We start from the raw sequence: 13443 nt of genomic DNA on the forward strand, positions 1-13443 counted from the left end.
TTGTGGAGTCTTATCCTCCAATGTTGATGAAGGTGATCTGTTGACCAAGTAACATGAAGTCTCCACCACCTCTACCCAGAATTCTTATCCTAACTCGACACCACAAAGCATGCTTCTCGCCTTTTCCGTCAATGTCTTGTTCATTCTTTCTGCAACTCCATTTTTTTGAGGTGTGTATGCAGTAGTCTTTTGTTGTTCTATACCACACTACTTACATAACTCTCCAAATTCTTCTTGCAGAACTCTCCACCATTATTTGTTCTTGGCACCTTTATCTTTTCCTCTGTCTAGTTTTCCACCAGAGCCTTAAATTCTTTAAACCTTTCAAAGACTTCATATTTCTTCCTCAGAAAATATATCCATGTATTCTTTGAGAAGTTATCTATAAATGATACATGGTACACATACTTACCGAGTGATGGAACCAACATAGGTCCAACACATAATTTTGAAAAAGCTCTAATATCCATTTCACCCTCTTAGCACCAGAGGGGAAACTCACACGATTCTACTTCCCATATACACAATGTTCATAGAAACCGAAATCCAAAGAGAAATTAGATGTATCTTCTACCATACCATTACCATGAAGTATTTGAAGGCCCTTCTCTCCAATATGTCCAAGCCTTTGATGCCATAGCATGGTCCTTTCTCCAGAGACCACAAGGTTTTTTGCTCCACTTTCAAGAACCACAAAACTATTGCATCCATCAATAACATTGATGCCTAGATGCTTATACAGAGTTCCAATTTGAACTCCCCGCATCAATATTAGTGCTCCCTGAACCATATTGTAGATATCTTTTTTGAACACTATTTTTACAACTGCAACATCCATCTTGCTTATAGAAATCAGAATTCCGGTCAATGCAGGAATATGCAGAACACCCGTAAGTGTTCTAATCCTTCCACCTTGCAACTTCAACTTGACTTTTCTTCTGCCGATGATTCTAGCCTTCCTATCGTCCCCTAAGAAGGCATCACCACCATCATATTTCTCATACTCGCAGAACCATTCCCTATGGGGAGTGAAGTGAAAGGATACAATTGAGTCAATCACCCATGTCTCGTGATCTACATGTGTACTTGAAGAAGAAGCCAATTACACATACTCACTTTCATCTGAGGTGGTTTTCACCTCTGTAGAAGGAGCATCATTAGATACCTTTCCTTTCTCAAGATATTTAGATCTACAATCGTTTTTGAAGTGCCCTTCCTTTCTGCATTTCTAGCACACCTTTCTCATCTACTTCGGCGACAAGGATGAGACTATTTCATCAAACTGCAAGGTAGTTGTATTGCTACCTATTACAACAACCAAACTATCCCAGGAATCTCATAGACAACACAACAAACTGATGCATTTATCTTCATCCGAAATTTTAATATCAACAGATAAATACTGGCTTAAAAAAGCATTAAAGGTGTTCAGATGCTCTATCACTGAGTCTCGATCCTTCATCCTTAGGTTATACAAATTTTTTCATAGGAACAATTTATTCACCAGAGATATAGATTGGTACAAAGTCCCTAACTTGACTCATAAAGCCTTCACCGAAGCTTCCCCTAATACATTCAAAAATACTAAAACTGAGATACACAATTGCATTGTCCTCTTTTCTTTCCAGTCCAGATTCTTCCAGTCTTCATCAGACATTATTGTTGGTTTACTACCTGGATCTACCGCGATCCATTAATCTTTATCCACCAACAGATCCTCCATCTTGAGTTTCCACAACTCAAAACTCTGACCATTAAATTTATCGATCTCTATATTTCCATTTCTCGTCATCTTCTTTCACCACAAAAATTGCTCCCAGAGATCTCCCACTAAATAGGGTCTACCACATGCTCGAGAAAAACCCCTCAGTAGCAAAGGCATTCCCTTGAATCCGAAACAACTCTAATACCAAATGTAGGTTTTAACCTTGTATAGAAATTACTTGCAAACGAATTCTAAAAATAGAAATATACAATGGTGAGAAATATAAAACAAATACACCGATATTTCCCTTGGATCCCAAAACTAGGACTACCAGATTGATTTTTCATTATATTCATTTCAATCTTACAATACTTATACATACATCCCGAAGCATCCATAAACCCCAATCCATTAACCCTGGATTAGAACCTAATCATAGTTCCCTTGATCGGATCTACAAAATACCATGAGAAGAAAACCATCATGTCCAAAACCATGTGCGAAATCCATGCACAAAACCATAGGTAGGTCCACCCACTTAATATAGGGTCCAAAAAAAAAATCCTAGGGCATTTCCCGAGATGTTGTGCAGTGGGGCTATCGTCCCCTTGCAAACCCCCCAACATGGGGGGGCTGTAACCCCCCCTGTGAACCCCCCACTATGCCCAACACAACAAAGGGGGGGTTGGACACCCCCCCTCTAACCCCTTGCTTCGTGCATGGGGCTAGTCATGGAAAGAATATAACACACACCCAACATTATGTTGACTACATGTTCATTGTCCTTCCTCCTTTTTTTATTTATTTAAAAACACATATGCCTTCCAATATTGGGAGGCCATGTATGGTTGTCTAAGCGAGAAAATAGCTTTAGAAATATTGATAAACATACATATAACACAAATAATATTTGCATTTTTAGTATTATAAAGGTAATATATGCTTCCATTTCTCATTACTATTCTCATGGTAAATCATGTAACAACTATGAAGTTATGAACTTACCCATTAAGTCATGAACATTCTCATGGGAAATCATGTAGAATCTATGAAGATATGAACTTACCCATTAATTCATGAACAATTTACAATTTTGAATAAATTGTGAGCATAATTTACATATAATGTATATTAATTCTCAAAATTATGTTAGGTCAAAAAATGATGAATATAAATTGCATACTCTATCTCTGAATATTGTGAACATTAAATGGGAAAATATGTAGTTTAAATTCAAAATAATGGATAAATAGGTGAAAATATAGGGTTGAAATTTCATTGCAATAAAGCCTTGAAATAAAGATTCTAAACACACACAACTTTATTGGTTGCTACAAGTCATGAAGAATATGTTTTGCATTAAAATTCATGACTAGATATACTTATCCTATAATGTTGGAATATGTTAATTACTCCCATTTACTCCTAGTTTTCTAGTAGCTTCGAGTAGAGTCTAAAATTTGGAATAATTAGGCATGCACATGTGTAAGATAAACTTAGTGTAATAATCCATATAAAGGTCCTTCTTGAGAATTCTCCATGATATTTCTAGAAGATTCTCAATGATATTTTGAGAGGATTATCATGAGTTTTTTAGATCTATTTATTCTTGTATCTTCAATCAATTCAATGCAATGCCAATTCAAGTTAGAGAGACACAAGCATATTATATGACATTGTGTGGTTTATTATGTTATTGCGTGAATTATTTATGAGTGTTTAACAACTATAGCATTCCATTTTTCCTCTTATGTCCACAATAGTGGTATTAGAGCTAGAGAAACCAAGTTATCCTAGTAGGTTCCATCCATCTTTCACCAATCAAGTGAGATGATTTTGAGAAGAGAATAGCTAATTGCTAGTCTGCAAGGATGCTTCCATATCAAGAAAAAGGGGTCATGGTTTTGAGGGTTTGCAAATCTATCACCATCCTAATCCATGAGCAAGTTTACATCGAGTAGTATCTACAATTCTTTGTTTTTCACAGACCACCATTTTAAGAGGCCCACAATATGTGAAGTGCATTTTTGTGGAATATCAAGCCTTAAGTTATTTTGAATTTTAAGATCAAAATATTGGAAGATATCAAATGTTTGAAGGGTTTTTATAAAATACAAATCTTTTCCTAAAGTCACTTATTTAAATGTTTTGGGTATTTAAAGAATTCTTTGTTGGAAGGATAATTCTTGTTTTATTTAAAAAATGTAATATGTAACACTCCTTAAAAAAACCCGAGGAATTAGACCCAGATAAATAAGATGGGAAGATGAGAATGGGGTGTAAGAGGATGTCAATTGTTTATAAGGATGCACAAAAAAAAACATAACAACTAACAATGGCTACTCAACTTTAATTAGGACTCTACAAAACAGATTTTAATAAGCCAACACACTCAACCTATCATAAGAATGTGTCTAGCCAATAGTTGAAGGTAGTGACCTTCTATTGTCAATGACTTTTAACATTTTCTCGTGCTATGTATCTGGACTTGTCTATCATTCAAAAACTATAGCATTTCCCAAAATATTTTATTGATGAAATACATGGAGTTATGGGTTTTTTTGCAACATATTCCACTATGGGGTGTAGATGCAGAAAAATTATCTTTTCCCATACATGATTTGAGTATAACTCATAAGAAATGATTTGATTAGTCATAATTGTGTAATGAGGATTTGTTGTTTTGTTACAAGTTACTAATACTACACCTCCAAACCCTAACAAGGATCACACGTCATCCCTACGTTTTGTATTAGAGCTAGGTATAAAGGTTACAATAAACCTCTCAAGGTACAAGAATTCCTCTTATGGCCAAAGTTGGTCCTATCAAACATAAATAAATGTCATTGTCTCATAGAGACAAACTACAATAAGATTGCAAAAGGTTAACTTCATTTCAACATTTCATAGATTATTGTAGCAATGCCAAAGTTGCTTATGTGACACATATACACATGTTATATCGATTATTGATAGCCACATTTTGTATGTTATATCTATTATTGATGGCCACATTTTGTTTTAAAAGTAGAGACCATCTATCACAATACAAAAACACTAAAATAAGCTATAAATATTTTGCAAGCAATGCTAAAATTGCGAGTTAGGTAAAAACTCATAACTTAGATAATGAAATGTGTAACCACTACTTCAGATTCCATTTCGCAAGTCCTTGTTGACACTACTGAGAAAATTTTGTTTAAGATCATTAGGGTTATGTTCATTTGCGGGTTTTTATCATCTAACTTTCTGAGTTTGGTTACAATTATTTATCATTAAACACGGACCCTCAACGAGAGAGCGGATAACTCATTATATATGTAATTATTTATCATTAAACACGGACCCTAAGACGAGAGAGCGGATAACTCATTATATATGTAGTTACGTCCCTTACTTTCCAACAGAGTGTATCCACAAAAATACACCATATAACAAACCATTCTTAATAAATCATAAAAAGCCAGAGACCATGCATATGAAAATCCTTCAATACAAGGAATAATGAAACATTGCGAGCAATGATAAGTGCTTATCTTCGGGTTTACAAATATTTAACACATGTTGCCATGTTCATATGATGAATATATTTAATTGCGATATCCGACATTAGGTAGAGGTTCCAACACCATCGGCAATTCACAAAATATGTTAAAATAATAGAATAACGTATTCTATCCAAATTTACTTGTTTAATACGATGAATTTATCTTTATTTAATACCCAAACATATTCATATGGAGGTAGGATTATGATTATGTTGGTTCATAGTAGTGTCAAATCTATTTGATACACGTTTAATCTATTCCTCCAATTTTGTAATTGCAAAAATTAAATCAAATTTCATGTTCCTGAGCCTCTACTTGGCATCAAAGTGCGGTCACACATTCTTATAGGGAACAATCTAAGTATAGAATGTCAAAGATAAATCTTAGGAATAATAACTCGTAACTACAAATCATCATTTTTATGCGATGGTAAAAGGGATTGTGAAAGTAGTAGTCGTAGATTTACGTAGGCACCCATATTCCTGAATAATCTAATTATGGATTTCAAGATGATGGGTACTAAGATAGAGTCTGCAATTTTTCTTCCCTACCATAGATAGATTGCCAGAAGTACCTTCCAATAGTTGTCAGCCCCAAGCTTGACAATCCCAATGACCACACATCTAGGAAATATTAAGGATTCCATAGGTCTAACAAACCTCCACCTTTCTGCCTTAAAATTAGTCATCTACATGGTAGTCTAGGGTGTCCATAGGTAATAAACCTCCACCCACTAGCCAATGAGAGACTTCAGAGGTGAGGGCCTGCCTTTGCTTTCAATATACTACTGCAGTAACTCCACATAGTGTAAGGGATCTAGAGTATGTTATGATTTTGTGTGTCAATAAGAAAGGCTAGTCCAGGGCATCCTGAGATCTACTACCTCTACACACTAGCTAATGAGGGATTCCAGAGGAAAGAAGACAACCTCCACCCTCAATCAATTCATGGTTTCAAAGATCTTAATTTCATTTCATTTTCATTTACACAGTGAGCCCATTTAATAAGGACAAGGGAGCCAAAGTGCACCAACTTTTGATATGTAAACAATGAAACATAAGAAGGGAAGAATAGTGCAAATATGTGTACATCAACTTGATCTTGGTTACAACAACTCACCACGAGAAATTGTTGGTCTTTATCTACAACTTTTATTGAGCCCATGACCAAATTTCGTGGGCTTTCATTTTTTTTGTTACAACATACTACTGGTGCATCTCTTCGAATGTCTTTTCTTATCTCTACTTAACATTCACCATTTTCTTCCTTATTTCCCTCCACCCCCCATCTCCCTCTCTGCTACTGCTTGGTTTCGCCCTTGAGTTAGTTAGGACTTCTGCAGTTAATTAATGCTTAATTACATTTTATTTTGTTTATTTTATTAATATTAATGCCACTCACCAATGTAATTATGAATATAGTTATGTTTTCAATGTTCAAAAAATGTAATCACAAATATGGATTTGATCATGACCATATTCACACCATTATAAGGAAATCCAAGAAAGCACATCATTTATTCTAATATAATAAAACCCTTAAAAATTTGCAGTAACCACATGAGTGTAAAATAAATAGAACAATGATTAAGTTTTTGACTAAAATAACCAACATCACAATTACATACAGGTGAAATGACTGGGGTCACTACAAACCCCCCCCTAAAAGGGAATATTGTCCTCGGTGTTCTGTGTTGTTCTAGTTATTATGCATGCAATTACTTTTTATACAATTTCATAGATATTGCTCTCTAGCTACCCAATTTGTGAGGATGGCTCTATTTGCTAATAGCAAGTCCCTTTTCTTTGCAACATGGCTTTGTTTGATCGATTATGATGGTGGTGGAATTAGTTTGTTTGTAAAGCTTTGTTTCTAGCATCCATATTTTGAACATGATTAAACACCAACCAAATCCCCTCAGTGGAAGAGAATACACCACATACTTTACATCTATTACATTAACGTTATGAGTTTTGAAGTAAAGGTTAAACATTAGTAATGCAAAATCATTAGCCAATAATATTTCCCATTCAAGGGTCTCGTTCTTATAACTATATAAAAAATATTAGTGCAACCAGATTTGAACTCACGAGTTTTTATAGACTTTATAGATGGGCTCTTTAATGACTGTTGAATATAATTGTTGATATGTAGTGTATGTGTCACATAACCAAATGTCTTTCTTGGGATCCAATGTACTTCGTGTGAATTTCTTTCTTCATAAAAAATTGATGGGCTAGTTCTACTTATAACTGTAACAATTTCTAGAATTCATATATCGAGACAAATAATTGCAGATATATCATGTATATTTTGAATTCACCCATTAACAATATGTAAGTACAAAGCATCTCACAGATAGGAAAGCATGAACATTTAGTTGTAACTGAGGGCATAGGTAAATAGAACTTAACGAATATGCTAGGAATAAAGGTGCAGAAAATGATACAACATTCAATTTTTAACCAACTCGATAGAATTTTTGTAGACAATCAATACACATTACCAAATAACATATAATAAAATCATGGTTGGAAAAACAAATTTTCATAAGGAACATAATGTATATCAACATGTTAATGTAAAAATGCATCTTGCCCAACAACAAAACAAGGGTTGCACATTCTAGGCAATGTTACATTATGTCATGTTTTGGAACATTGGCACCACACCCCATCGTGAATAATTAATTATAGAATTATTTGTAACAACATATTATTCGCACACATAACATTATTCCCAAGCAGGAATAAACGCTTCATCCTACCCAAGGTTGAGATAAATGAACACACTTGACATTATGCCTAAATCATGATTACATAATGACAACATATTGAGTTACATAACATCAGTTTATAGTAGTCCATAATGAAACAACACATAATACTTACCTAAAATATTGTAGTGGAACAACACATGATCAAATTTAGACAATCATATAGGGAATATGGAAATACTTTATGACAATACAATTTGAAGTTGCATGAATTGCACACAGCCTCAAATTTCTGGTATGAGCTTCTCTATTTTATTGTAGTTACGTAGTCCTTAAGAGGGAATATGTGGATAGAAAAAAATGAATAACTAGTGAAAATAGAGCAACTAATAGTTGCAAAATTCTTAATGATAGTTAGACAATCCTTCAAGATAAACACTGGCGATAATAGTTGCATACTCCTTAAAGAGGGAATTGAAGTATTACTAACAACAACGCTTATGCAAGGAACGAATAGGAATAAATTTATGATAAGCCATATATATATATATATCATATTCCAGCATAGCTTATACAGGGAAATTCTATGAACATAATTATAATAGACCTCAATTAGTAGTATATGTCAAATTTGTGCATAAAACAAACACTAGGCATTCTTCACATGAACCTCATGAATTGTGTCTGAAGTAACAAGGAAAGCTCCACCCTAACATTATGAGGTATTTCAAAGTGCCAAGTAGCTAGTGGTCCAATCTTAAGGAGACCTGAGACCTTGCTTCATGTTAAAGGATTTATGTCCCAATATTTTATAAACCACTAGGAACATTGTTTATTGAGGATTAGTTAACAATTTTAAAAAAAAACTTTGTTGATTTCATTACCTGATGAGGTGAAGTTGAGAGGAATTTTCTCTTGTGCTCAAACATTACCTTTACGTTAAGGAAAAGAGATTTGTGAAGTAGGTAACGGATACCTCATAAACATTGAATAACCTCAAAGGATAATTTCTTGCCAATGCTTATAGACAATTCACATTTTTATCTATTGTTTAGACCTAGTAAACAAATATATGTGTAGTGACTTAAGCTCTAGATCACAGTAACAATTCAAAACATCATAGCAATAATTTTCATACCCAATGTTTAACCACCATTATGCAACAAATGTTTGACATAATGCATGAACTCACTCACTGTAATCTTCAAATATGAACCAAAACTTCACATAGTGTCACAAATAACATAACCAAAAGCAAAGGGCAACCTCCCCTTTTTTATATTATGTTAGCACCAAGGTTTAATGGGTCCCAACAGATATTACACATCATCACATAAAATTACATCACCAAATCAATAGTGGAGAAAACCCTCCCAAGAAAAAATTCACTTTGAACGATTGCTTCCATTACATGATTCTAACGGTGTGTTACAATGAAGTACAACATCCCTTTACATAGTGATTAACTTTAGGCTAACTTATGTGTTAATTATGAACAACCAAGTCACTTGATAACTATCAAGTTTAATACGAAACCACTAAGGCCACACATTCATCACCAATTTGGGCTATAACCACCCACTAAGGGTGATTCATAAATGACTTCAATATTCATAATGTCAAATTTAAACACCATTACACCAACAAGGTGAGGGTCAACAAAATATTAGACATTCTTAATCTTGGAAATGGAAGTGAATGCACTAACTTTCACCCAAGATTTTTCCCTCCAAGGCTTGATAATCAAACATAAGGGGACAGAATCGAAGAAAAACAACTACAACAACGGAGATGTTGAACCAATCAAGAGACATACACACCAAGTATTAAAACTTATCTCTAAAATAACTTTTGTTAAGGCTTTCATATGGGTTCATGAAAAATTCACTAAAAACAAACATAAATGGATAGAATAATAAAATCCACATATATTAATGATGTTGTGACAAATACTACTACAAGATCCTAAGGTAGATTGCCCTAAGTTTATTATGGTGATTTAACCATATAGATTCTAAACCCTAACCCTAACATTATTGTAATTTCCTTGCATAAATTTTACCCTTAGGACTATAATTGGAATAGGGTATTCAATGAATTAGAAATACAACAATTTCATTTATTTATATACAATAATGGGCATTCATTAATGAAGTGCATGAATATAAAATACTTTTTTAATAGTAAAACAATCCTTTAAGAAACCTTTGAATATTAGATTCCTCCATAGTTTTTGGCAGTATACAATGATTTGATATAAGAGTCAACCACTAGGGCTATTATATCGATAGGTTTGGAGTAACCAATAATCGTTGTCTACCAATAAAGTGTCTACTTCATAAATTACCACTGAAATAAGTATTAATAATCCTATAAATTTCGACTAAATCATAGGCTAATGATTTTTCTTGGCCTCATAATTCATCCACCAAAACTATTAATAAAAAATCCAATCTCCTAGTAGGAGCCCCTGGAGCCTGACATTTGAATGTGCTAAGAGGCTTATCTGAAGCCTAATCAATAATGTCCTAGTTCTAAAGTCCTTAGACAAGCCTCGAATGTTTTAAAACAAAATGCATTGAGCTTTTCAATGTTTACAACTCTCATCCAAATTTTTTAGTCTCAGACTCGCTAAAAACTCAACTACCTTTGCGCTTGAAAAAATTAGGCTCAAAAATTGGAAAAATAGAAGAAAAACTCAAAATACATAAAATTTTGTGTGGAAGAAAAAAAATTGTGAGTTTTACATGAGTAATTGGGCCTAGAATACATTGGTAAATTTTTTTTACGACTCATAAGTATTCCTTGAGTCACACAATAGTAATCTCATCTATGTTACCCCTACCAAACCAAATCTATGATTTAAACTATGATATCAACAATTCATGGAATTCACTAAAGTTATTCCCTAGAAAGCATAAAAAATAATTGTATAGTATGTTAAAGTAACAATGTACTATGACTGTCAATATGTGCACAATGATAGGCTTAATTACGTGATCAAATAGATTCAAGTTGGGAAAGTTCCATAGATGAAAGGAAATATACCATCAAAATAGGGTCATGTTGTTGGAAATAATACTGAGAGGGGGGGTGAATCGGTATTATCAAGACAAATATTTCCTTTTTCAACTTCAGATACGCTACTTCAGTTAATAAAAACCGCGTATATATGCAACTTCAGATAGGAAAAACCATGTATATAAAGCAGACTTATAATTTGATTTATCTTTCAGATGTCAGTTATTAATCTGTGAATTAGAAGCAAATAAACAGTACTAGAACCAGTGAAACAGAGCAAAAGATAGTCACACACATGAACATGAGATATAAGGAGGAAACCCAATGTGCGTGAAAACCCCCTGCTGCAAATCATCTCTATCTTCCTTTTAATTAGAAACTTCTCTTTACAATGTTTTTCACTGGTGCAGTCTTTACCAGTACGCAGGCTGCAACCTGCAGAGAGCTACAACTCTCTCTCGTTCTCCAGCTTTCTGGAAGGGAGCTCCAACCCCCTTAGTTCCTGTACTAGCTTGAGATACTAGTACGCAGGCTCCTACCTGCAGAAGGCTGCAACCTTCTCTCTGCTTTCAGGGACCTCGTTTCATTAATTTTCAGTCTGGATCCACAAGAATGTCAATCAAACATCAAGTACTTCTGCATCAACCAAACCCTTTTCACCAATCAAAAACTGAATCAGATAAACACTTCTCTGTCAGCTATACCTAGAACACAGTAACTATAATCAAACACCAATTCTGAACCCAGAACACTGTAGCAATAAAACAGAAGCAGCTAGAACATAAATCAAGATATGTACGCTACTTCACTATTCATCAATCTGCGTGTATACGCTTCTTTACCACAACCAACCTGCGTATACGCTTCTTTCATTCACAGAAAAAGCATGTATACGCACCTGCACTTCACTGAACCTGCGTACAAATCTATAAAGGATAATTTATTCTTTTAAACATTCAGTCATTAGATAACCCAGATTTATAGATCAAGAGTGCGCCACATATAACAGATCAAAATCATACAGAGATACCAATGTTCAAGCCTTGAGATTTTGATCCATCAATAGTCCTTATCCTTCTCGCGCTTAGGTTCCTCCTTGGTTCAAATCTAGATCTCCACCATAACCCAATCAGTAGTATTCCAGATCTAGCACGATATCAGATATTCAATAAATCAGATTATCCTTTGCCACATGATCTCCTTCCTCTTTTATAGTTTTATCCCTTCCACAATACCACGGTCCAAAATCATAATAAACCAATACCAAGGGCCCAAAACCTGGGGTCAACAATTCTGACGAGATACCATGGTCCAAAACCATCGGTTCAAATTCCAAGGACTAACAACCATGGACCAAAAATAAGTTTCCCACCATGTACGTGCTTTTCTGTGCATAAAAGTGTGTGTATACGCATATGCGACTTTTGAACGTATAATCCGCGTGTATACGCGTCTTAGGCAAGGTGAACCTGCGTATACAAGATTTCCTTCATTCTGAGTGCCTGAACAGAGATCTGTCACCAAAGTGAGTTGCCATCAAGGACAACACCTGTACCATAGCGCCACACCGGTGCCAAAATGCCAACAATCTCCCCCTTTGGACTTGATGGCAATCCCAAGATCCTCAAAGTCATTCTCCCCCTTTTTCATCAAGGGCAAAGGGCTGTGCTCCCCCTAAGTGCATGCTGATATCTCTGCTCTGCTGAGCTGAACATGCTCCCCCTGACTGTAGGAAATATCTGCAAAAAGGTGTTCTTTAAGAAGAACCATGACGTATACATCATAAAAGACCTTCCTATCACCAAAAGACTCAATACATACAACCATCACCCACCCAAGTGGGGATCATCCACCCAACCAAGTGGGGATACATCAGAAATTTAAATATGACAACCAATTGCATCAATCATCCCAGGCATAGTGGGGAAACCAAAATAGGACGTTACATGACCTTGATAAAAAAAAGATATACATGACATAGAGACGAAATATCAAGACTATGCAAATCACCAATAACTACTATCAGCAGCATTTGACAATCACTGTATACATTAGCAACCATGTTCCCCTTATGTTCTTCTTTCTGCAGCTGATCCACCTGAACCAAAAATAGCTAGAACAAAGAGCTTCTAAGGTAATGCCAACAATGCATTATTAGAAGATTATCTGCTCCCCCTGAACCTGTGCCTGATGGTCTCTGATAGACCCATATCAGACTCTCTTCAACCAGAGTCTGTCCTTGTTGATTTTCTTCAGACCTCCATATACGCGACTGCACCTGCATAAATCGGCGTATGTACGCGGATTCCCCTCATCCAACTCGCGTACACCAACTTTTCTTTGAAACAGACAAGCTTCAACAGCAGGATGAAGCATCAACTACTCCCAGCTTTTGTCTGAGATATTCAAAAGTTTCCCTGGGCAGTGGTTTGGTGAGGATATCAGCAATTTGT

This window comes from Pinus tabuliformis, chromosome 1_2 (genome assembly GCF_031772625.1).
Source record: "Pinus tabuliformis cultivar Carrire ecotype Pingquan chromosome 1_2, CPIR1, whole genome shotgun sequence".
In the NCBI taxonomy this organism is placed as follows: Eukaryota; Viridiplantae; Streptophyta; class Pinopsida; order Pinales; family Pinaceae; genus Pinus; species Pinus tabuliformis.